This window comes from Taudactylus pleione, unplaced genomic scaffold (assembly GCF_031769625.1).
Source record: "Taudactylus pleione unplaced genomic scaffold, aTauple2 ptg000289l, whole genome shotgun sequence".
NCBI lineage: Eukaryota > Metazoa > Chordata > Amphibia > Anura > Myobatrachidae > Taudactylus > Taudactylus pleione.
Window position 1 is genome coordinate 339,601 of NW_028284691.1, and position 27,278 is coordinate 366,878.

Sequence of the window (27,278 nt, forward strand, 5' to 3'; positions counted from 1 at the left end):
GGAATCCATGCAGGCACCTACACAGATGCAGCACTACAGGTACAGAGCAATCTGTAAACAAGCTCTGAGGAGTTTTTCCACAAGCTTTTGTATTATTCATTCCCAGTGATTGCAGGAATAACCCAGCAAAAGTGTTTTAAGGCAGATTTTACATAGTCTTCATGCAGATTTCTGTGAATTCTTTCCCCAACAGGAGAAATCCACAGGCTGCCACAATTACTTGATGCACAGTTTGGAAGTATATGTAGAATAGACCCACTGGCTTTTTGATTATGTTTACATCAGTTTTCCATACAGAAAAAGTCCATGCAATCTGCATGACCATATGCGTGAATAAGCCCTATAGGAGACTCCTGCATTCCCCGGATAAACACTTGCTGCTCCCAGAATTCGCTATCACTTTATTAACCCTCTGTTGCAATCGCCACCTGATGGGCCACTCTGTACTCCTGTGGCCCCTCTGTCTTTATTCACTCCCTCACCACGCTCTATTCATTAACCCTTCATTTCCCTTTGCTGTCACTCTCCTGAGTAATGCTTTTATTTTGTCTTTCTCACACCCCCATCTCCCCCTTCCCCACCCCTAGTCTGTTTGAGCGAGAGGGTCTCCCTTATGCCCACATAGTCGCAGTGTTGCAGCAGTTGCTATGACGCCTGGATGTTCTGAGCGACATCTGGATTCTGGTCACGATCTTCTTCACTGCTTTGTGTGGAGTCTGATTGATTAGGGAAACAGGACGGGGGAGGATTGGGGTAGGATGAGGTTGTACTGCACTCCACTACAGGCAGAGAATACTCAGGTCCTTGTGATGAGCCAGGGAGTGGGACACCGTCAGAGGTGAGTCAATGATTTTACCACAGCGGGGGTGCACTTATACATTAACTCAGGCTTATTAAACAGGAGCGTAGAAAATTGCATGATGTGTGTTGTATTTCACTTTCGCACACTAATCCATTTGAGTTGTAAACCATTTCATGAGCTGCTCTGTGACTTTTAATGTTCAGTAATGTTAATTAGCAGGTGAATGGGTCCCTGTGTGGTCTTATGAGGCTGTGTTGCAACTATCTTATAGTATATTTTGTCAACTTGATCTTTAACTTATTGTAGATCAATAACCTGTGATGTGCAGCTCTGCAGTTGTGGTTGAACTACAAGTCTCACAAATCTCTGGTGGCAAGGCAATGTCATACAATCCTGTATAATCAATAATAGATGAGGTACAGGCTCAGTGTTCACTCAGGCTTCAGCAACATGTGGCTTTAAAGCTGCTGTTGAAGTACAACTAGAGCCAGTGGATCACGTTTGGGTGTTTACCATCAGAAATTGGCAAACCTTCGCTCTGTGTGTGGTAGAACTATAAGTCTCAGCATGTTCTGGCATCTGTAGGATGGCTGCCATGCTGGGACATATAGTTCCACAACAGCTTAACAGTCTTAGATTGCATAAGATTTTATAGGTCATTAGCCACTGATTGAGATATTAAACTATTGGTATGACATCTCTTGATCTTACCTTTTGTTGCATTTGGATCGGCGTGCCTCTATGCAATTACAAATATTTCTGAATGCAAATTATTTATTGGTGCTTGCAGGAAGGAATTGCAGGAGGAGAAATGAGCAGTGTGAGAAATAAATACATGTACAGTATGTACATACCCTTAGACTAGCAGAACTGACCAGATATTCTGAGTGTGGATTTAAAATATTCAGCATTTTATTGAGTTTCAGACCAGTATTTATAATATGAACCTTATCTTATGGTACTCATCTGTCTGTACTGAGGGAATATATGTGTTGTGTATATATATATATATATATATATATAATGCAAATATATTTAATATATTTTGCAACAACAGTTGCTGCTCTTTTGTATTTTATGGATAATCTCATCAATATGGACATCATTAGGTGAGTCATCTTGGGTATGTCATCCATAGCTTAATTACTTGAATATAATTATAGTTAAAACAAATCTTTATGGTTGATTTTCATGACCAGTACTTCTGCAGGGGGCACCACTGTCTGAGAGACACCAAACACAAAAATGAAAACACTTACACTAAAACTCCAGTATAAACTTTAGCTGTTAGATTTGTGACACTCTCCTCAGGTGGATGCTGAGGGTAGCTGTGTTAAGTTGGTGGTGGCTGGAACTTAATGACACTACTAGTAACATAAACTCTTTTTCTACTATGGTGGTGCAGACTGCATCATCCCACCCATGGTGTAATAGCATGGGTGTGCCACAGCATGCTTGCCTACTCATGAATTTGGAGGGGAGTCTCCTGGCCCCGGGGAAAGTGGGCAAGTCTCCTGGATCTCTGCACTTTGCAGGTAAAGTGGATGAGGCAAGTGGACCAATGACGCAATTTTCATTGAATCGCGTCATTGTCGCCGCTATGCCCCCAGACATGTATTGCCAAAAATTGTAGCAAAATATCATGGATGTGGGGCTGCAATGACTCCGACCATCTGTAAAGCAACATAGAGAGAACATACAAACTCCACATATACACCACTGATCCCACCACCATTTACCTTCTCTGGCTGTAATGCGTAATGTTTACTCCTTTTCATGAAATTATTTGCTACTGGTCGCAGTACTTAGGAAGGAGTATGTGCTTATACTATATGGAGAACAATCAGTGCTATATCTCAGCGTAGAGTGAATGAAGAACCAAAATATAATGCAAATTATTTATTCACCTTACTGCTTTATACATTTTGTGTAATAAGTAATTGTTTTTTATTCTCTCTTAACTGACTTTCACCACAGTGTGTGGCAGGGGCGTTTCTAGAGAGGAGAGGGCACGTGTGCAGTCTCCGACACGGGCCCCCTCCTCTCCGCCCGGCAGCCGGAAGCGCACTGAGCTGTGCGCGGGCAAGCGCCGGAGTTGTAGACTCTGGGCACTAGACTGTGCCCAGAGTCTATAGTGTATGCACAGGTCACCAGGAAAATGGCCGCGGTGGCCATTTTCCCTGTACTGCACATGCGCAAATGACGGGAAAATGGCCGCCGCGGCCATTTTCCAGTCATTTTACAGCGCCGGACTCCCGCGCCGATGTGGGACTCCAGAGAGGTAAGTAATATTATGGGTGCAGGGTGTGCGATGCGGGGCCCCCCTAGACCCAGGGGCCCGTGTTCCCCGCACACCCTGCACCCTTATAGATACGCCCCTGGTGTGTGGCCATGTTAAGGGCCTGTTTCTGAGGGGCATATTCAATTGGGTGCGAGAATAGCAAAAAACCCGCACCTACGAGGTTTTCCTGCAGGTGCAGGGTTTTTGCTAATCAATTAGGTGCTTGTTTTTTTCTTTTTTTGTGCGATGGGAGCTATTTATTTTCACACCTCCAGAGCAAGTGTGATTTTTCCTAAAATCGTTAATTTTAGGCAAAATCAGCAGGACTTGCTTGGGGGTCCCGGCGGCACCCCCTCTGAGGACTAATTAGGCAATTGGATGTTTCCAATTAGCCTAATTAGTCCATAATTACTTACCTCCTGCAGCGCTGTCTTCTGCATCTTCTTCTGCATCCAACTTCGGAAGCCGGGTCTTCTGCAGCAGGGTGAGTATGTCAGTGTTAGTGTTTGTAAGTGCGTATGAGTAAGTGTGTGTGTGTTTATGAGTGTTGTGTGTGTGTAACCCCCGGTGTGTGTGGCCCCCCCAGTGTCTATGTGCCCCCCGGAATGGGCGCTGGGAGAACTACTGGAGCCTCCTAGCAGCCCCCGGGACTCCCAGCAGCCCCCCCTCCAGTGAGAAGATTGAGGGGAGGTCACCGGGAGCCTCAGAGACCAACGGAGACAACCGGGCAGGTACGTGCAGAATTTTAAAAAAAAAATTTATGCGGCCGGGGTTTTCAGAGCGACCACTTTTTTTTAATTGGATACCAAGGGTATCGGGAGCGCACATACCCGCGGTAATCCAAAATTGGGTGCAATGTTTTTTCCTCGCTAAACCTTGTGCCCAATTGAATATTCCCCTGAGACTCACGAATTTTTTCTCATGGATGCAAACGGATAGTGTTTGCAATGCATACAGCGCATGCACAGAAGCGACTTTACAAATTTACACCTATGCCCATCCTATTCTGAGTTGGATGCAACTTAGCCGGATCTGTCTTTCCGTGAAATAGGGCTGTCATGTGGGAGTGTCTATGGGAGTGTTCTGGGCGTGTATCAACGGAGCAGGGAAGCTCATATCAGAGGGATATCTCACACCTAGCATGGGGTTGGTGCTAGTGCAGATACTAATGATGGTGGTTGCGGCTGCTGGCGTAGCATTAACAGACGGCAATGATTTCCGCTTGCACTCTCATGATCCCTCAAATTAGTTGAATGGAATCTTCCATTAGCATAGAGTAATTAAACAGGCTTACGCGGCTGGCTGCAACTACAGCCATTGGGCCTGCGATTCAGAATCAGCTCTAAGGGCAGGATGCAGCAAAGGGAGAAATGCTGTGAAACCCTGAAAATGCGGGTTTTACCGGATTTGTTATAATCACCAAGCCTCAGAGTGCGATGCATTCCCAGGGCTTGGATGTGGTGGGTAACACCATCTACAGACAGTGGCGCCCCTCCCCGCGGTGACACCCGATGCGGGGAGGGATGCCTTGAGCACGGCGGAGCCGCGCACTCCGCCGAAAAGGGGCATGGCCTCGACGGAGGAGGCGTGGCCTTGGGAACGGGGGCGTGGCTTCGCGTCCCGAGACCGCCAGTACTTAGTTATCAATGGAGGGTGCCGGAGGTGCGGGCAGTGCAGGCTCCCTCTCTGTGACAGGAGCCGAGTGCTGCACATGATGTTACAGTGCAGCACCCGCCTCCTGTCACTGAGGGGGAGCCTGCACCTTGGTGTCACCCCTCGGCGGGTGACACCCGGGTGCGGCCCGCACCCCCCGCACCCCCCTTCTGACACCACTGTCTACAGATGGTGTTACCCTATAGAAGCCTATGGGCTCCTCTCCGGAGAGTGCTATGAGAGGGATCCAATCAGATCCCTACCAGCGCCCCCTGTGGCGCGTGCGTCCTTCTGCGCAGAAGGACTCCAGAGGGACTTCTGGGTCAAAGACCTGGAAGTCCCTCATTCGCAAAGGACAGCTCTAACCAAGAGAAAAATCCTTTGTGAATTTCTTCATGCATGCTGGCGTAACTAACGCCAGGATGCATGTGATGGGTGGCGGGATGCATTGCATCCCGCCCTAAATGTGGAAAGCATTATGCTGTATATATCATAGCTCCTATTTGTTCCCGATGTTTGTGAAACAGTCCAGATTTCCAGACTCTTTCACCCTAGTAAGTGTTTCTGGGTTATTCAGGCAAGGTTTGGACGTATGAGAGCAGGCTTATTTTTTACTGATTTAGCATATTTAGATGTTATGAGATATGGTATAACTGCATGAGAACTGAGATAAAAGACTGGTTTGATAGAAATTTTACTAAAAGAAAAAAAAAAGGAATAAGCAAATATGTCATATATCCACTAACGGGCATCTCTTTGATCCTTTATGGCCAATGAGTGGTTTGAGATGTGGGAGGAAAATGTGCTCAATGGGGGAGATTCAATTAAGTTCAATTTCCCACGTACATCGTCTTAACATAGCCAAAGTGCAGAGACCATCTCTCATTTTTGCCCACACCTCACCTGCAAAAATGTCAGCGAAACACAGTTTAACTTCTAGGGGTAAATCTACTAGCCGTCGATTTTATGTCTGTTTCAAAACCGACAGCCAACGATGGGCATCGATGTCAGATTGCAGGCTAAAAAAACAGCATTTACTATGCATTGGTTTTGACTATCATTTGAAATTCGATATTATAACCCGGTGGATTTCAAACCTGCCATTAATCTGCTGCGGAGGTGAAGCACTGCACAGATCACTATGATACAGTATGTGCAGGTTTCATTAGTGTAAATAGTTAAGAAAGGGTTAAAACTAAGGGGGTGGGTGGGATTCATAACCAGCCCTGAACCACTGAGCCTAGGCTGGTATTGGAAAATAGGGGATATAAATGGAGTGGAGTTCCCTTGTTTCCTAGTAACCTGCACCTGACTGAACCAGCCAGGGGGCTGACACTACAGCAGGGGGACACAAAGAAAGGCATTCCCCTGTTATAACGGCAACCAGCATTGAACTGGACAGCCCAGTGCTGGAATCCCTAGGGAAGTGGAGACACCCCAAAAAATGGAGCCCCCCTCCCCAAGGATGACCAATCCTTGGATCTCTGCACCCCTAGTGGTGGTGAGTACAGAAGTAATAGTCTTTAAATAGTAAAATAATATTGTTTTTCACAGGTAGCCTGCAAGTCCCAACAAGCCTCCTCCACCATGATGGCACCCAAAGTCCACCTGTAAAACAAATGTAAACAAATGACGTGAATGTTGAAGTCCTAAATAACCCCCCCCCCCCACCATCCCTCATTCACATGTACAAGATGCATGGATCACATCCTCCTCATACCATGTAGACGTCCAGACACTTAACAAAATAAAATAAAAAACGTCACCGCTGTGTATTCCCATGCTATAGCGTCAGCCCCACGGCTGGTTAAACCTGGTGCTGGTTATTGGAAACTGGATGAAACTCTACGCCATTCTTTCCACTATCTTCCAATACCGCCTAGGCTCAGAGGTCCAAGACTGGTAATGGATTTGGAGGGGGACCCGTGCATTTTTAAAAAAAAATGTTACCCTAACATTTTACAGTTACAAAGTCTGCACAGATTATAGTGATCTGTGCAGGGCTTCACCTAAACTCAAATGCCTCAGGCAAGTCTATTGTTTGGGTGGATATGCCGTTGATTTCGGGTCAGTGTTTGGTTGGGTTTCAAAATGATGCTCAGTACATCACCGGTTACTATACTTGCCATCGGTTTTGACTTTAGTAAATGGTCCATTTGAAAAACTGATTTATAAATTACCAAAAACACAAAATCGATCTTTTGCAAATATACCCCCTAGTGTTTGAATATATCTCCGTAAAGGTAGAATTGTGCTTATATTTGCAGGGAGGAGAAAAAATAAACGCATTGTACACATAGGTAAACTCCATAGCAAAAAATCAAGACACAGAGGCAGTTTTAAGGGGATACCTGCAAATATTTAATATCACCCCTATATATGAATAAGGGACTGCAGAAGATATCTCAGATATCTGCTGTGATCCCTCCATTTCCGACAGCAGCCACAGCCCCTATAGATTTCTATGGGGGATACATTGCTGTCGGATTTACCAGTTTAGCCCCAGCAGCTAACGCCATCTGAAGATGGCATTGTGCTGCTGTAGCCTATGGGCTACACCTCATAAAATTTACCGGGAGAGGGTTTCTCTGAAACCCCCCCCATCCATGGGCGCTGCACATGCGCAGGAGTGAAAAGACAGTTGATGCTGTCACGTCACTGCTAGCTCATCCTTTCCAAGCCCCTATCCCTGTGTGTGCTGTTTAATACATTTGAGCAGTATAAAAGCACCCTTCAATGCAATTTTGGGTGCTAATATCACACCCAGACACATTGCAAATGAGATTATTGATAAATGGGTCCCATAGAAGTAAAGTGATCACGTATGCTATCACTTTACTTCTTACTGATCATCGGGATGGGCAATTTAGATTTGTACATTGTCCAGTTTTCTGGCTGGTCTGCGCTACTTTTGCTGTCAGCATGCCTCACCTGGTCCCAGTGTCTTCCTCCAGTCTTCTCCCGCTGACTCCATCTCTTGGGGCCCACCATCTTAGACACAATCACCAGACAGCCGAATAACCAATGACGTCATACCCGCCAAACAACCATGGTGTCATGTGGCCCCGGGCCACATGACTCCAAAAGCCAATCAGAAACCTGCAAGCCCTATAAAAGTGCAGGTGCTCCAAACTTCCAGCATCTGCATTCAGACTCTGCACTATTGTCGCTTGATACCATTTCTTACCCAAGCTGAGGCACAACTGGTACTAGCTCAGTCACCAGTGGTACCAATCCCTGCCTGGTTATGTCTGCTATTGGTACCAAATCGGTCTGAAACATTACTGGTTCTTGCCTAACCCAATACTCAGTATAGCTGGTTCCAGCCCGGTATCCAGCACAGCTGATCCTAGCCCGGTATGCAGTAAAGCCAGTCCCAGCCTGGTATCCAGCATAGCCGGTTCCAGTCCAGTATCTAGTACAATCTGCCCTAGCCCGGTATTCAGTATAGCCGGTCTCAGTCTGGTATCCAGCACAGCCGGTCTCAGTCTGGTATCCAGCACAGCCGGTCTCAGCCCAGTATCCAGTATAGCCGGTCCCAGACCTGTATCCAGTATAGTCCGTTATAGCCCGGAACCCAGCATGGTATCCAGCATAGCTGGTCCTAGTCTGGTAACCAGCATAGCCGATCCTAGCCCGGTATTCAGTACAGCTGGTCCCAGTACAGTTTTCAGCATAGTTGGTTACTGTCCGACACTTCTTATGGTCAGGCCTAGCCCAACACCTAGCCCACCACCTGACCCCTCACTACCAGCATGCCTCTTATATGCAGGAATTTCATAAAACCACCTGTTTCCTGCATTCAGCCTTGCATCAGCTCCAGCCCAAAGCTGCAGTCCTGGAACACAAACTTATACAGATCTGAAAATTTGTACTGGGCTTAAGGAGACCCAGTTCTTGAAGCAGGCTGTATACAAAGCCTTGTGAGTCGCCTAGAAAGTCAGGAATCTACACAGCAACAGGTCATGCAGTTCTGCAAGAGGTGTCAACTCGCCTCGACAATATTCAGTCGACACTCGCCAGTATCGGACCCTCTACCAATGCAGTGTCAGCTCCCCGTCTGGTGTCTGTGTCGGAGCATCGCCTCCAGCTTCCTACTCTCAGCAAATTCATTGGGAACCCTAAACTGTTGAAGTTTCCTGAATCAGTGCTAGTTCCATTTTAAACTTCTGCCCTATAATTTCCCAACAGCCAGGCAATATCCAAAATGCTTTTTGGAGCTTGGTGAATGAAGCATCACTGCAGTGTTCATAGACAACTATGGGGACCTCCAAACACAGGATATACCACAATTTGTAGTCTAATACATAGCATAGGCCCCTAGATATCCTGAAAACTTGGTATTTGTTCAGACATTTTGAGAATGTACAGGTTTTCTATTTGACCAGCTGCTAAGGGCAAAGTAAATATATTGGGAAGCTCCATGGTTACTTTTTATTTAACTCTGCATCAGGACATAATTACCTGCTGTGAGGGTGAGGAAGAATGTCTATGTCTGGTCTTTTGGGAAGTAAGGATGAAAGAAACACTCTAATCCTTCTCCAAAATACAAACACTGCTAAGATTTTATTTGTCCATTTCGGCATCGCTGTCTGGAGAACTGTGCGGAGCTTTCAATCTGTCTCCTTAGACAGGTCCACCTGTCACAGATGAGGTTATCATACCAAGGCAGATCAGAAAGCATGAACGTCCCAGCAGTGGGATCATGCCAGGTCTCCTCATTAAGCAAATAGTTATCCAAAATGTTAACAGTTTATTATTTGCAAATAAATATAATAGAGGGATATCCTATATTTTCATTCTAAATAAACACAGGTAGACATTTACAAAAACTGTTGTGCAAAAAAGTCACGTGAATCAGATTCTGTGATTTTTGTAATAGAGCTTAAGTTACCGAGATCAAATGTCCGACAGAATGCAATTAAATGTTGTTTCAATTTGTCTCAAATGAGACAGTAACGGGTTTAGATTGGAGCAGGCACATACAAATCTTGTGAATCTGTCTCATCAAGAGACAATTACCTTCAGCACTTTATTCTTTCTGCTCCTGGACTATTGCCAATGATGGCGCATAAGAGAAAAGCTAAATAGAACACCTAGAACACTTATGTCCCAATGCAGCTAATCCAAAATTCGTCATCAGCATTGTTTATTCATAGGGCATCACAGAATCTGTAGTGCTGGACAATCTTCAAACGGATAAAACATACATAAATACAACAAGTATGCACAGCACAGAAGCATGAATACAGATAAACATAACTGCAAAAACATGACTGCAATTACACATTATAGCAATATAATAAAGGCACAAATTAGTGTGTGTGAGTACACAAACAGCATACACTAGCACTCACACAAAAAAAAAGACATAGCAAGGGATTTATAAAGTAGATAGACACTGGACAGACTTGATACAAAAGGCAGAAAGGACCCTTTGAGAGATTACATTCTAGAGGGTGGGACAGAAGAGAGACACTAGGAGTGACTGAATGGATGTGTTGGATGGAGAAAGTACTGGGAGTAGACATGAGGGTCTAGGAGGTTGTAGGGTAGGCAAGCATGAATATGGAGCATTTGATGGATTGTTAATTGGATGAGAGTCTGATAGGGTAGGGTAAGAAGTTCCCTAGGTAGGCAGCAACACGGGAGAAGTTATGCAGATGGAAGTGGGAGGAGGTTTTGAGAGGATAAGAGAGGTGATAGAGGTGGAGCATAGTAGACAAACAGGGTGTATCTCATGACAAGGTTAGAGATGCATAGAAGGGAGGGATTGTTGAGGGCTTTGGAAGTGTAGGTAAAAAGTTTGAACTGAATTCTGCAAGGATTAGAGAGTCAGTGAGCTGACTCACAGACTGTAGCAGCAAGGTGATTGAAGAGAAAGATTAGTCTAGGCACATCATTCAGGATTTTAGAGGGGAGAGGTGGGTGAGGGGAAGGCCAGAAGGGAGGAGTTAAAATGACTCAAGGCGAGATAATGATGAGTGAGTGGACCAATGTTTTGGATACTACCTGAGTGAGGAAGGGGTGTATTTTGGCATATGTTATGGAGGAGGTGGCTGCACTGCATTAGGGACTGATGGGAGTATTGAAGCTAAAGGTGGAGTCAAGAATGATACCTAGGAAGCAGGCATGAGGAGCAAGGAAGAGTGTGGGGAGGTGTAGCGACTTTAGCCATGGGGCAATATAATGAGCTAAGACTTGGATATGTTAAGCTTGAGGAAGAGTTTATTCATCTAGATGGAGGTCCTGATTTAGAGATGGACGCTAATGCAATTGCAGCTGCAATTTCGCATGGAACACAGCTGCGAAAATATGCTATTTCCAAAGCTTACCCAAGCATAGGGACACCCACTGCTGCCTTCTCATATCCATCCGACCTCACGCACCAGTACAAACATCGGTAACATGGATGCAGATCGGGCAGCCATGTAGCATATGCTGCATGTCTGACCTGTCCCAAACACTGCGACTCTCCTGATACGCAGAGAGCTCTCATGCTGCGAAGGAGATCGCAATGGCTAATTATGCACGCCCATAAAACTGTGTTTAAACGGTCAGAAATGCATGCGTTTGCCTAGCCACACCCCCTTACATTCCCCATACGCTGACTATCTCCTGTCACTCACTTTGCGAATGAATCCGCCTGTGCGAGCGTAATTGCAAAACAATTGCTACACGTGCACCATGTGGCTTACACACATTAATGGCAAACAATAACTAATTCTGCATAAATATCGGCATTATAACATCTCTGAATCAGGCCCGGGGACATCAAAGAGGAAGTTAACCACATAAGGTAGCAAAGATGGAGAGAGGTTAGCGAAGGAATGGTACTGTATATTTGGGTCCAGTCTGCGTAGAGATGGTAATGAAGACATAGGAGTATATATACGTTTGCCAAGAGAGGAGGTGTCAAGAGCAAAAAGCAGATTTCCATGAATAGAGCCTTGGGGGATCCTGATAGTGACAGGAGGAATAGGGAAGGAAGAGCCTTAAGTAGATACATGGAAGGAGCAGCCAGGGACCAATCCTACAGAGGAGGGTTATTTTGTTTGTTTTAAGTGCTTTTTAAGTTTGTACAGTATCTATCATTTTTCATATTACATCATCATTTACAGCTATGGGTCTAGGAGTCCATTAACTTGGTACACTGATGGGGGTCAAACTGACGCAGGACATTTTCTAGTGATTGAAATGGAAATAGCTTAAACACATTGGCCCAAGTGTATGTGAGAAATCCTATTGTATTTACAGCCATTTGTGTGAACTGGTCCATTCATGGGCAATCATTATTCACTGAATCTGGCTACAGCAATTAGGTCTGAAAGGAGTGATTTCTGAACAATCTGTGTCCTTTTTAAGACTTCAGGCATTGTATAATTGAAAATGATTGAGTTTGCTGGCCCACAACCAATACGCTATTCTTCCCTTTACACTTTTGCAATCAAATTTTAGTTTTAAATGTTAGAGGTGAAATCTAACTCCATAGTAACTTAGTGTCTTCAATTTTTATATACATCAGTAGAATTGTAAATATATATATATCTGTACTTTCATTGTCACTTTAATATCAAATTGTCCATGGAAAACGAAAAAGAAAACTGGTCTGAGTCTGCTTTCCCAGAAATACATTGTATGTGAAAAGATCACAAAAATAACCTGCTAGTCTCCTCTGTTGCTAAGCAACTAGTTATTATTGCGGGATATTTTCTAAACTGGAAACAGTGTTGTTATGAAATATTTACAAAGCATGTTTGTTGCTAATGTTGATATTATTCTTTTATCATATCTTTTTATAAGAAGCAAGGCATGTTTCATCAATGCACAAAGCCTCACTTTATACATTTTTTAAAATCAAGTTACTGCAGAAGACAGGGGGGGAAATCATTACTATTTGCAGTGTGTTCAGAGTAGTGATGGGTCTCCTGCCACTGTAGTTAAGGGCTTTTAGGGGTCTTTTTATTATTAGAGATGTGCGCGGACCACCGTGTTTTGAATTTGGCAAACCCACCCTTAAATATTATGGTTTTGGTTTTGGTAAAATCACCCTCATGTGTTTTAATTTTGGATTACTTTAAAATTGGCAAAGACAGCTAATATCATGTAATTATTACCTGTTTACATACAATCCAAAACCGAGATTTGTGTTTTTAATTCTGAGTTCCGAACTTACATCAGACCCGAACCGGGACTCGGATCTACTCGGAACCTGAAAAATGATCTGAGCCAGGACTCGATTTGACTCATAACCCCAGAGAACTCCATGCTTTTATTTGCTAGATACACACGGATTTGCAGTATATTAATGTTAGAGCCAATAGTGAAAGTCTCTGTTTTGTTACATATATGGCATTAATACTGCCACGCAGCTGGTACCATGTACAATATGGGTAAAACTGAGCACGGGCATAATGTTTAGGAATAAAATGGCAGCCGAACTAGGCATGTCATTTGTTTTAAACCAGAAAGCCTACTACATTAATTGAGGGGAATCCTGTTTGACACAAGATAGGGGAGATCAGGATGTACTACCCCCACCCACCCACTTTCAATCTGAGGAATTATTTTTTTGTACAATGTTTAGGTCATTATCTTATGATCACCAAAAAATAATACCTGTTTCAAACAAGGGGTTCCCCCATGTATATATGTGTCAGTGTGGAGAAGATAGGACCCAAAATCTCTAAAACCTGAACTGTTGGAAAGCCTTGAGGACCACGTTTGGGAACCTCAGCTATAGCCTATGATTCAGTTCCTCTGGATTTCTTCATCAAGACATGATAAAGGATGTAATGGAGTGTCTTACATAGCTGCAGTCAATTAGTTCAATTACGCTTAATGAGCGTCATTTAGATTTGCAATTCATAATGTTCACACCATTGTCTTATAGCACCTCCACTAACTAATTGAAAGCAAATATTTGTACTCCATTTTCTAAACCATAGTTTTCTATGAATTCAGCAATAATAACCAGCGTGTTTCCACTGCAGACATGTTCTGAATAAATTTGCCTCCCTGTAAAATGTAGCTGTGTACTTTACTGAATTGTCTGAATGGAAGTTGCCTAATGTTATATGATCACTTGTATTTAATATGATAGCTTACTCCCTAAGCTGCTGATTCACAGTCGCCTGCAAGTCAGCCACATTGCGAGGTCTAAATAAATTTGGAACTTTGGGCCTGATTCAGAGGCGCTCGCTGTTTGCGAGTGCTCGCTCTGAATCAGGGTGAGGATTTTTTTTTCTCCTGGCCGCTCGCTAAGCTGTGGGTGCCCACCCACAGCTTGTGCGAGCAGGCTGGAGATGGTCGTGATTATCGCAGCCATCGGCATTGCGAGGAAACCCTAAGGTAGGATCTCAGCACTCGCAATGCCGAGTGGACTTCTTGCTCTAATAGAGCAGGAAGTCCACTACTGACATCACGAGTGATGTCAGTAGGGCCGCCCACAAACGGCAGGCGTTCCTTCAGGAACGCCTCCGTTTGTGCAGCCACCCCACCTACCCGCCTACAAAATGGGGCGAGTTGTCGATCAACATCGACAGCCGCCCCGTTTTGTTGCGAGCCCCGGAGTGAGTGAAGTTCTCACTCGCTACGGGGCTTGCGCATGCACCGTGCTTGCGCCCTGGGCACCATTGACCCGCTTGCGAGCGCGTCTGAACAAGGCCCTTTGTCTGTATTCAGTGTTGGTCGCCCTATCCATCCACTAGGGAGTATAGCCATCATCACTATCACTGTGCATTTGCACCATCCCTATACCTGCTGCAATAGAGCCATCTGATATCAGAAAGAAAAGTATGAATATCTACAGTAACTTAAACACTGAAGGAAGATTCATCATTCTTTTAAACAAAGATAATATATTATTTATAGTGACACCAGGGTGTCACATCTGCACAGAGAACCATTGGGCTAAAAAGGGAGATACTCCAACTGGCCCATATAGAATTTAGTCTCATTTTATGCAAACCTGGCACCATTGGCATGGGCAGCGAATTCATTACTGGGTGCAACCAGAGAAATCCAGAGATGGACACTCTGCACCAAGGGGCATATCTAGCACTACCCAGGGGTGTGTCTTGTACTCATTCCCCCCTCACATCATCATATATCCCCAAGTTCCTTTATATAATATTCCATACAGTCTCCCCCACCCATATTCCTTTCAACCCCGCAAACTCTGTCACCTCACTTACCAATGGCCATTTTAGGGTGTGAAGGGGAGGTCATCACTGAATGCTATGTATACCAATGGCATCATTGGTGGCATTCCATCTATTACTTAGTTAGAACTGCAAACAGTTTTGTATAGGGAAACTTTAATTATAGTCACAGAGCCCCCCTCCCCAGTGTGTAGCACTGCAAATAGTTTTTTTTTAATTCTAATTTCTAAGGGAGCATGGTCATGCCTTCCACAATTAGGCCACACCCCCTCAATAGTAATTGGGCAGAGGCTGGCTCTCTACAGCCCTATGTGGAAAAGAATGCACACCTGATAGTATAATGTATATGAATAACATACAAGATCATATAGATTTGGTGAGCACCAGAAGAAAGCGCCAAAGTACAGTAACAATGTGTTCACGCAAATAAATCCCATGCTGAGCACAAGAAAGACTGGAGGTGAATTACTTGCAGGTGCTCGCTCCCTTGTGCAAAATGCAATCTGATCATAATAATGACACTAGATATATTGGTTGAATGCATCTGAATCCCTCCTTCTTAAGCTAATACTATAATAATGTGACTGCTGTGACCTTTTCACATTATTACAGTGATATTTGCAATCAGTCATAAGAAATAAAACACATAAACAATTCATCTTTTAAAGCAAAAGGCAATGGACTTAGGTAATGACACCTAGGGGTAAATTTACTAAGAATCAAGGGCCTGATTCAGAGCCGGACGCAATTAGCGCTCGCTCGTCCTGAAAATAGGGGTGGCTATTCAAATGAACCGTTCGCTGTTTGCGGTCTGTTCACGCCTCTAGGTCTGAACGAGCGTACAAAACTTGCGGTCGTTTTTTGGGAAACTATGCCCCTGGCCGCTCGCATCCTACGTCATGTCCGCTATTTATTAGATTAATCGAGTACATCGAACAGGGTATGAACTGCTCGCTATTCTTGTGGTTGGTTTTTGCTACCACAATTTTGCGAGCAGTTCTGGCTTAAAAAACGTGGTCAATGACGCTGCTGTTTTAAATATGCACACCCATAAAACGCCCGTCTTGACCTTTAAGCACGCCTGCGATCGGATCTCCACTCCCCGTTTTCAAGCACCTTCCCCTGTTACCACCCACATACGCCTCATCCTGTCACTCAAATTAGCAGGCATTCGCTATTTTGCGTGCACATGAATTTCGGCCGCACTGACTGGTTTGCGCATGCATATAACAATTAGGGGTGAGCGGGTTCGGATTTCTGAAATCCGAACCCCCCCGAGCCCCCCCGATCCGAGTCCGATCCGAGTCAGGCTCGACTTTTCCCGCCTGACTCGGATCTGACATCGAGGCAAAACGTCATCATCCCGCCTTCCGAGTCTCGCGGGTTTTGGATCCTATATAAGGTACCCGCGTCGGCGCCATTTTCTCACTCGGCTGTGGACAGTGAAGAGGGAGGGTGGGAGTTAGTGCTGTGTAGTGTAGTGTAGTGTAGTGCTGCTGTTGTCCACTACTTCAAAGTCCATAGGGGCTGGCTGTGTTGTGCTGTGCTGCTGTTGTTAATAGGGGCTGTGTCCACTACTTCAAAGTCCATAGGGGCTGGCTGGACTGTGTTGTGCAGTCAGTTCCAAAGTCCTGTGCAGTGTCCCAGTCCTAAAGGGGTGCTGTAGTGTTGTCCAGGGGGTGCTCTGTCCATCAGGGGTGCTCCCTCCAAGTGCTAAAAAAATAATATATTTTCTGTGTTTGTGAATTGTGTGCGCAGTAGCCGCACGTGCATCAACAAAGTAGTGCCAAGCGTGCGCCTGTGTCATAAGTAAAGGGCCGGCTGGCTTGACCGTTAAGGGTGCTGTAACCCCCGAAAGTACACTCCAGTCCAAACCAAAAAAAAAATTATTTTCTGTGTTTGTGAATTGTGTGCGCAGTAGCCGCACGTGCATCAACAAAGTAGTGCCAAGCGTGCGCCTGTGTCATAAGTAAAGGGCCGGCTGGCTTGACCGTTAAGGGTGCTGTAACCCCCGAAAGTACACTCCAGTCCAAACCTAAAAAAAAATTATTTTCTGTGTTTGTGAATTGTGTGCGCAGTAGCCGCACGTGCATCAACAAAGTAGTGCCAAGCGTGCGCCTGTGTCATAAGTAAAGGGCCGGCTGGCTTGACCGTTAAAGGGTGCTGTAACCCCCGAAAGTACACTCCAGTCCAAACCAAAAAAAAATTATTTTCTGTGTTTGTGAATTGTGTGCGCAGTAGCCGCACGTGCATCAACAAAGTAGTGCCAAGCGTGCGCCTGTGTCATAAGTAAAGGGCCGGCTGGCTTGACCGTTAAGGGTGCTGTAACCCCCGAAAGTACACTCCAGTCCAAACCTAAAAAAAAATTATTTTCTGTGTTTGTGAATTGTGTGCGCAGTAGCCGCACGTGCATCAACAAAGTAGTGCCAAGAGTGCCCCTGTGTCATAAGTAAAGGGCCGGCTGGCTTGACCGTTAAAGGGTGCTGTAACCCCCGAAAGTACACTCCAGTCCAAACCAAAAAAAAATTATTTTCTGTGTTTGTGAATTGTGTGCGCAGTAGCCGCACGTGCATCAACAAAGTAGTGCCAAGCGTGCGCCTGTGTCATAAGTAAAGGGCCGGCTGGCTTGACCGTTAAAGGGTGCTGTAACCCCTGAAAGTACACTCCAGTCCAAACCAAAAAAAAATTATTTTCTGTGTTTGTGAATTGTGTGCGCAGTAGCCGCACGTGCATCAACAAAGTAGTGTCAAGCGTTCGCCTGTGTCATAAGTAAAGGGCCGGCTGGCTTGACCGTTAAGGGTGCTGTAACCCCCGAAAGTACACTCCAGTCCAAACCAAAAAAAAAAATATTTTCTGTGTTTGTGAATTGTGTGCGCAGTAGCCGCACGTGCATCAACAAAGTAGTGCCAAGCGTGCGCCTGTGTCATAAGTAAAGGGCCGGCTGGCTTGACCGTTAAGGGTGCTGTAACCCCCGAAAGTACACTCCAGTCCAAACCAAAAAAAAAATTATTTTCTGTGTTTGTGAATTGTGTGCGCAGTAGCCGCACGTGCATCAACAAAGTAGTGCCAAGCGTGCGCCTGTGTCATAAGTAAAGGGCCGGCTGGCTTGACCGTTAAGGGTGCTGTAACCCCCGAAAGTACACTCCAGTCCAAACCTAAAAAAAAATTATTTTCTGTGTTTGTGAATTGTGTGCGCAGTAGCCGCACGTGCATCAACAAAGTAGTGCCAAGCGTGCGCCTGTGTCATAAGTAAAGGGCCGGCTGGCTTGACCGTTAAAGGGTGCTGTAACCCCCGAAAGTACACTCCAGTCCAAACCAAAAAAAAATTATTTTCTGTGTTTGTGAATTGTGTGCGCAGTAGCCGCACGTGCATCAACAAAGTAGTGCCAAGCGTGCACCTGTGTCATAAGTAAAGGGCCGGCTGGCTTGACCGTTAAGGGTGCTGTAACCCCCGAAAGTACACTCCAGTCCAAACCTAAAAAAAAATTATTTTCTGTGTTTGTGAATTGTGTGCGCAGTAGCCGCACGTGCATCAACAAAGTAGTGCCAAGAGTGCGCCTGTGTCATAAGTAAAGGGCCGGCTGGCTTGACCGTTAAAGGGTGCTGTAACCCCCGAAAGTACACTCCAGTCCAAACCAAAAAAAAATTATTTTCTGTGTTTGTGAATTGTGTGCGCAGTAGCCGCACATGCATCAACAAAGTAGTGCCAAGCGTGCGCCTGTGTCATAAGTAAAGGGCCGGCTGGCTTGACCGTTAAGGGTGCTGTAACCCCCGAAAGTACACTCCAGTCCAAACCAAAAAAAAAATTATTTTCTGTGTTTGTGAATTGTGTGCGCAGTAGCCGCACGTGCATCAACAAAGTAGTGCCAAGCGTGCGCCTGTGTCATAAGTAAAGGGCCGGCTGGCTTGACCGTTAAGGGTGCTGTAACCCCCGAAAGTACACTCCAGTCCAAACCAAAAAAAAAATTATTTTCTGTGTTTGTGAATTGTGTGCGCAGTAGCCGCACGTGCATCAACAAAGTAGTGCCAAGCGTGCGCCTGTGTCATAAGTAAAGGGCCGGCTGGCTTGACCGTTAAGGGTGCTGTAACCCCCGAAAGTACACTCCAGTCCAAACCTAAAAAAAAATTATTTTCTGTGTTTGTGAATTGTGTGCGCAGTAGCCGCACGTGCATCAACAAAGTAGTGCCAAGCGTGCGCCTGTGTCATAAGTAAAGGGCCGGCTGGCTTGACCGTTAAAGGGTGCTGTAACCCCCAAAGTACACTCCAGTCCAAACCAAAAAAAAATTATTTTCTGTGTTTGTGAATTGTGTGCGCAGTAGCCGCACGTGCATCAACAAAGTAGTGCCAAGAGTGCGCCTGTGTCATAAGTAAAGGGCCGGCTGGCTTGACCGTTAAAGGGTGCTGTAACCCACAAAGTACACTCCAGTCCGAACCAAAAAAAAATTTATTTTCTGTGTTTAGCCGCACGTATATATCAAATCGATATAACATAAATGGAGGACCAAACTTTCTCCGATAAAAATAAAATAGAGAAAGATCAAGAACCACTTCCTCCTAGTGCTGAAGCTGCTGCCACTAGTCATGACATAGACGATAACATGCCATCAACGTCGTCTGCCAAGGCCGATGCCCAATGTCATAGTAGAGGGCACATACAATCCCAAATGGCAAAGTTCAGGAAAATGACCTTGAAAAAGACATTTAAATCAGCTGAAGAGAAACGTAAACTTGCCAATATGCCATTTACGACACGGAGTGGCAAGGAACGGCTAAGGTCGATCCCTAGTATGTTCATGACTAGTGGTTCAGCTTCACATGACGATGGAAGCACTCCTCCCACTAAAAAAATCAAAAGAGTTAAGCTGGCAAAAGCACAGCGAAGAACTGTGCTTTCTAAGAAGATATCACAAATCCCCAAAGAGAGTCCAAGTGTGGTGGTGGTTGCGATGCCTGACCTTCCCAGCACTGGACGGGAAGAGGTGGCTCTTTCCACCATTTGCACGCCCCCTGCAAGTGCTGAAAGGAGCACCCACAGTCCACTTGCTGATATGCAAATTGAAGATGTCACTGTTGAAGTACAACAGGATGAGGATACTGGTGTAGCTGGCGCTGAGGAGGAAGTTGGCGAGGAGGATTCTGATGGTGATGTGGTTTGTTTAAATCAGGCTCCGGGGGAGACAGTTGTTGTCCGTGGGATGAAAAAGCCCATCACGGTCATGCCTGGGCAGAAGACCAAACATTCCACCTCTTTGGTCTGGCAATATTTCTATCCAAATCCGGACAACAACTGTCTTGCCATATGTACCATATGTAAAGGTGAAATAAGTAGGGGTAGGGACGTCAACCACCTAGGAACATCCTCCCTTATACGGCACCTGCAGCGCGTTCATATAAAGTTACTGTCAAGTTCAGAAACTTTGGCTAAGACCGTAAGCAGTCCAGGGACACCTAAATCCCGTTGTCCTGTTGTATCCAAGCGCCTGCAAACCACACCGTCAACTCCCTCCTCGTCAATTTCCTCCTTAGTCAGGATCGGAAGTAGTCCTGCAGGCCATGTCACTGGCATGACTGACTCTCCTATCCGGGATTCCTCTGGAGGATCCTGCATTGCTACGCCTACTGCTGCCGCTGCTGCTGTTGCTGCTGCTGGGAGTCGTTCATCATCCCAGAGAGGAAGTAGGAACACCACTACTTTTACTAAACAATTGACCCTCCAACAGTCCTTAGCGAGGAGGATGAAGTACGACAGCAGTCATCCTGAAGCAAAACGTATAACTGAGGCCTTGACTGCTATGTTGGTGTTAGACGTGCGTCCGGTATCCGCCATTAGTGCAGTGGGATTTAGACAATTGATGGAGGTAGTGTGTCCCCGGTTCCAAATCCCGTCTAGATTCCACTTCACTAGGCAGGCGATACCGAGACTGTACAGAAACGTCAGAAAAAGTGTCCTCAGTGTCCTGAAAAATGCCGTTGTACACAATGTCCACTTAACCACGGACATGTGGACAAGTGGAACAGGGCAGACTAAGGACTATATGACTGTGACAGCCCACTGGGTAGATGTATCACCTTACGCAGCAACAGCAGCAGCGTCACCAGTAGCAGCATCTCAGAAATGCCAGCTCGTTACAAGGCAGGCTACGCTGTGTATCACCGGTTTCAGTAAGAGGCACACCGCCGACAACCTCTTAGAGAAACTGAGGGAAATCATCGCCCAGTGGCTTACCCCACTTAGACTCTCCTGGGGATTTGTGATATCTGACAACGCCACCAATATTGTGCGGGCATTACATCTGGGCAAATTCCAGCACGTCCCATGTTTTGCTCACACAATAAACTTGGTGGTGCAGAATTTTCTGAAAAGCGACAGGGGCGTGCAGGAGACGCTTTGGGTGGCCCGAAAAATTTCTGGCCACTTTCGCCATTCAGCGACTGCGTGCCGAAGACTGGAGCGCCAGCAAACACTCTTGAACCTGCCCCGCCATCACCTGAAGCAAGAGGTTGTGACGCGGTGGAACTCAACCCTCTATATGCTTCAGAGGATGGAGGAGCAGCAAAAGGCCATACAAGCCTATACATCCACCTATGACATAGGCAAAGGAGGGGGTATGCACCTGACTCAAGCGCAGTGGAGAATGATTTCCGTGTTGTGCAAGGTTCTCCAGCCCTTCGAACTTGCCACACGTGAAGTCAGTTCAGACACTGCCAGCTTGAGTCAGGTCATTCCCCTCATCAGGCTTTTGCAGAAGCAGCTGGAGAAAGTGAAGGAGGAGCTAAGACGGAGCGATTCCGCTCGGCATGTGGGACTTGTGGATGAAGCCCTTCATTCGCTTTGCCAGGATTCCAGGGTGGTCAATCTGTTGAAATCAGACCACTACGTTTTGCCCACCGTGCTCGATCCTAGGTTTAAAGCCTATGTGGTGTCTCTCTTTCCGGCCGACACAAGCCTGCAGAGGTGCAAAGACCTGCTGGTGAACACACTGTCAGCTGAAGCGGAACGTGACACGTCAACGGCTCCTTCTTCATTTTCTCCTGCAACTGGGGCTGCCAGGAAAAAACTTAGGTATCCTAAGCAACCCGCTGGCGGTGATGCAGGGCAGGCAGGACCAAGTTTGGGTATCTGGTCCGGACTGAAGGACCTGGCAACAATTTCTGACATGTCTACTGTCACTGCATATGATACTGTCACCATTGACAGAATGGTGGAGGATTACATCGGTGACAGCATCCAAGTAGGCATGGCAGACAGTCCATACCTGTACTGGCAGGAAAAAGAGGCAATTTGGAGGCCCCTGTACAAACTGGCTCTATTTTACCTGAGTTGCCCCCCCTCCAGTGTGTACTCCGAAAGAGTGTTTAGTGCAGCCGGGAACCTTGTCAGCGAAAGGCGTAGGAGGTTGCTTCCACAGAATGTGGAGAAGATGATGTTCATCAAAATGAATTATCAGCTCTTCCAGGGAGACCAGCCTCCAGAAGGTACAGAGGGACCTGTGGTGGTGGATTCAAGTGGGGACGAGTTAATACTTTGTGAGGATGAGGATGTACACACTGAAGAGGGTGAGGAATCGGTGGATGAGGAGGATGAGGATGACATCTTGCCTCCATAGAGCCAGTTTGTGCAGGGACACATTAATTGCCAGCTTGTTTTGTGGGGGCCCAAACGAACCAATCATTTCAGCCACAGTTGTGTGGCAGACCCTGGCGCTGAAATGATTGGTTTGTTAAAGTGTGCATGTCCTGTTTATACAACATAAGGGTGGGTGGGAGGGCCCAAGGACAATTCCATCTTGCACCTCTTTTTTTTCTTTGCATTATGTACAGTTTGGGGCCTAGTTTTTCAAACTGCCATCCTGTCTGCCACTGCAGTTTCACGCCTAGATGGGTCACGTGTTTGTGCCGCCCACTCGTGTCGCTTAGCATAGTCATCCAGCTACCTCGGTGCAACGTTTTGGACATAAAAACACTATTGTGAGGTGTGAGGTGTTCAGAATAGACTGGAAATGAGTGGAAATTAAGGTTATTGAGGTTAATAATAGCATAGGAGCAGAAAAACCTACAAATTCTGTGATTTTAGCTGTTTTTATGCTTTTTTTAAAAAAAATACAGATCCAAAACACAAAACCCAGAACCCAAAACACGGAAGGGTGGTTTTGGCAAAACCAATCCAGATCCAAAACACGAAGAAAGATCCAGATCCAAAACCAAAACACAAAACACGAAAAGTGGCCGGTGCACACCCCTAATAACAATCCGTACGCTTGCGCAGTTGGGCTAACATCGCTCGGAGCGAACGAGCTGCCGCTTACGAGTGGCTCTGAATCAGGCCCCAAGTCTGGTCGAGTTAGCAATCTCTGGAGAGTTTGCCCATTTTTTTCCACTCGCACATTTACTAATATAAAACTCGGGAGAGAAATCTGCTTTGCTACGGGAAAATACTGGAGAGTTGACAAACTCTCTTCAATTCACCATCGGCTAAACTCGAGAACCTTTTCACTAGTGAAGATAGGATTCGGGAATTTACCAAGATGAGAGTTTCTAAACTCATGAGAATGGACAACGCTCCTGTAAAAATTTGTGAAATCAATTCACCTGCCTGTGATCTGTGAGTTTGGCAGAAACATACACAGATCAATGTGATCCACGTTTGTTTCTGTCTATAAATAGAAAAAAAAGGCTTAATTTTTTTTTTTATTAAATGACGTAGGGTCCCCCCCCCCCAAAAGCATAACCAGCACCTGTACTTGTCAGCCAGTCCTAGTTCCAAAAATTATGGGGAACAAAACGTGTAGGGTTCCACCATAATTTAGGTACCAGCGCCAGGCTGCAGGGCCAGTCCTGGTTTTAATTATAGGGGGAAAAAATGCGTAGGGGTCCCCCTACAATTAAAACCAGCACTGGACCCAAACTGACAGGGGTGTAATGCCACAGCCCAGAGACCCTATTACCGGGTCTCCAGGGCCAAAGCATTCTCACCTCAAGCCTGTCAGGCCAAGCCAGGGATCTCAGGGGAGGTAGGGACCTCCACAAGAAGGGGTCTCCCCTCTCCTGAACCACAAGCTTGGTCTGAAGCCCGGGGCTCTTCCCCGCACCCCTGGGCTAGGGGTACAGGGGTAATAAAGTGTAAAATCAAAGTAAACTATTGTATTTTACAGTGGAACTACAGGTGCCAGCATGCTTGCCCTTTGGCACTTGTGGAACTACAAGTGCCAGCAGGCAGCTGGCACCCGTACCTCCATTGTAAAATAAATAGTTAAATAAAGACATAACACACACCTTAGATAGTACAAGTTTATTACACACATACATCAATCACACATACTTACCTGTACCAGCCGGTTTGTCCTCTTCTCCAATGTAAATATCCTTGTGGAATGACCTGCAAAAAAGATCATATACTCACCTCCATCCTGGCGCTGCTCTTCGTAGCATCCAGGGTCTTGTTAAAATAAAAAAATGACTTATCCGAAACCATGCCGAACAGATGTAAGTATATGCTGTTAAATATACTTACACCTCGCAAAATGACAGATGACCAAAATCATCTGTAATATCTCATAGGCCGCTAGCCAATCAGCAGCCGCTTTACATGTAGCGGCCGCTCATTGGCTGGGACCCACGTGGAACCAGCCAATGAGTGGCCGCTACATGTAAAGCGGCCTCTGATTGGCTAGCGCCCCGGTGAGAAATTACAGATGATTGGCATGTATGGACTGCTCCACCCACTATTGCAGAAGGCTCATTGTCTGTGAGGTTCTGGAAATAATTTTAATGAAGTACCATTTTTATATTTCTAATGACTGAAAAAGTGTACATAGACCACCCATAATCACTGGTTGGAAAACAGTCTGAATCTGAGTATTGTTTGGGCTCGAGGATGGGGCTTTCTGGGTAGGACTGACTGGAGCAAAGTTAGGTGGCCTAATGACACTTCTCATTAAAATATCAACAAATGGAACTAGACTAGAGGAACTGAACTGAACAGAGTGAAAATCAGAGTAGGACACTATAGCTGAGTGTTACTGGTAAGCTGCTCTGCAATGGAAGCGGCACTTGCTGGAGCCTAGAGATCTTAGGAATGATAATGCACACTCTGCAGGTGGAAAGTGTGCTCTCTGCAGGCTGTGAATGGAGATGCACGCAAATAATGTATGTGCACTCTGCAGGCTGTGAATGGAAATGCACGCAGGTAATGGATGTGCACCCTGCTGGTTTGTGAATGGAAAAGCACACTGCAAGCTGTGAATGATAATGCACGCAAGTGATGAATGTGCTCTCTGCAGGTATTGAGTAAGAGTGCACACAGGTAATAGTACTGAGCACTTGCAGATTGCTAGAAGTAACTCCCAGCTACTGTAGGAGGCTAGAACCAATGAGCTCAGGAACCCAGATGTACAAAATGGAGCATGCACCAGGCGGATACAGAGGACTGCGAATAGGACAAGCCAGGGATCAGAAAGCAGAGTTGCTGACAATGGAGCCAGGGACAGGTATAATTTATATGGACCTCTGGCTGGTGAAGCAGCATGCAGGGTACTGGAGTTCTCCAGCTGGTGGACAAGCGGCAAGTGTAAATATGATACGGAGCAGCTGCATATCGGTGGAATAGTTCCTGGTCCTTTACACGTTTCTCCGCCGTGTAAGGTGGTGGTTTCTTCAGAAGGAAAAATTAAGCATGCTGCTTCACCAGCCAGAGGTCTGTATAAATGGATATAATTCCTCTCTCAGTGGAGTGACGGCGCCGTGTGCTATCGGTACCTGACACCCAGAGATCCTGAAAACCTGAACACCGGGAGCGGTAAGAGCAGATGACAAAAGTCATTGCTCTTGGACTGAAATAAACATATACCACATAAACCGGGTGAGCTAAAAACTGAGATTGAGGGCTTGACATGTAAAAGCAAAACTGGAGACAAAGGAACTAACCTGGCAATAAGTATTGTGGAGACAAAAGGCTAAGTGATAAATATGTTGCAATAATTACAACAGCTGCATAAGAATTTATCTGAAAAGGTGGATTTTTTATTGAATTTTTAGTATTCTTTCATTGTTTTTTATGCTTTGTACTAATACTAAGTGCACTTTTATAGTATTAATTGAGTGTATATGTGTATATATAGAAATTAAAATTCTGAATACAATCTATGTATGTGCTCCTTGTTTATATAATCAGCTGGTGAATATTTAAGGGAGTAAAACAGGATTACTCAGTAGGAGCTGCAGTCACACTCATTGTATACATTTCATGTAGCACCTGAATATTGATAATTGAATAGTTTCTATCATTGTGTTTCAACTCATGTCGAACCAAGTTCCTTCGTGGATGGAAGGAACTGGACTCATCTGATCAATCCATAACTGGGAATACAGGTTTGTGGCGGCCAAGCATCAATGGCGATGTCACTTTTTGATCACTCGATGTCGGCTCTATCATTGTGAAGCAGAATTCATCAAGCGTTGGATTGTTCACCCCCCACCTCTTCCCCCCCTTAATAGGGAACGTGAGCTGGGTTTAGACCGTCAAGAGACAGGTTAGTTTCACCCTACTGATGAGATGTTGTCGCGCTGAATGCAGGAAAAAACGCCAAATCACCAGGGACTTAGGTACTGATTGTTTATATTTACTGTAGCGGTCAGTGGGCGCACCCCAGCAGATGAGGTGACAGTGCCAGGTATGGTAAGAGGGACTCTGTTATGTGACACAAAGTTTCTACAGTGAGTTCTTGTATTATTTGTTTCATATAATATTTATAGGAAATGTGAGTCTCTTTTCAAATGATATTTCAGAGTGTTTAGTAATATACTGTGTCTATACATATCTACATTTCTCTCCTATTATTTAGTATAATTTTGTATTTGACTTTACTTTATCTATTTTTGATGTTGGTAATTACCTTTCTCATGTTTGAATAACATGCGTCTTCCTGATCTCAACATTGCTACATGATATGTGGGACATATGAGATATACTGTATGCAGGGCTAAAATAGCATCTGGGGAAAAAAGGAAGCAGACACATAATAGAAACATATTTATGTATGGTTATCTATATTATGAGTCAGGTGATGATTACGGTTCTTGTACACTGACAGGCACGTACAACTGTCAAATACAAGCGCAAGATTTATGCTGTCACCAGGGGGCACTGCCATTTTCACAGGAGGAAATAGAAGGATTATGTGCCTTTACTATTCATGGACTTGCCCTATTGTTGCCGTTTGAACTGGTAGTCACTTTGTTCCTGCAGAGACTATAGAAAAGGCACTAATTGCCCTGCATGTTCAAAGCCACAGGGGATGGGAAACCAAATAAGTCTAAGGGCTTTGAAGTTGGAAGTTGTGTCCTCTTGGCCATGTGAAAGTATACTCTTATATTATAAAG

The 27,278-nt window shown here is 45.3% G+C and overlaps 1 protein-coding gene across 2 annotated transcripts in view; it reads left to right on the forward strand.

Annotated features, from left to right (window-relative positions):
• Window positions 1-720: 720 nt before the first annotated feature.
• Window positions 721-27,278, forward strand: part of CHL1 (cell adhesion molecule L1 like) — a 193,916-nt gene continuing 167,358 nt past the window's right edge. For both annotated transcript variants that reach the window (XM_088482453.1, XM_088482454.1), the window contains exon 1: window positions 721-838. The gene's annotated coding sequence lies outside the window, so the exon portion shown is untranslated. The remainder of the gene's footprint in view (window positions 839-27,278) is intronic.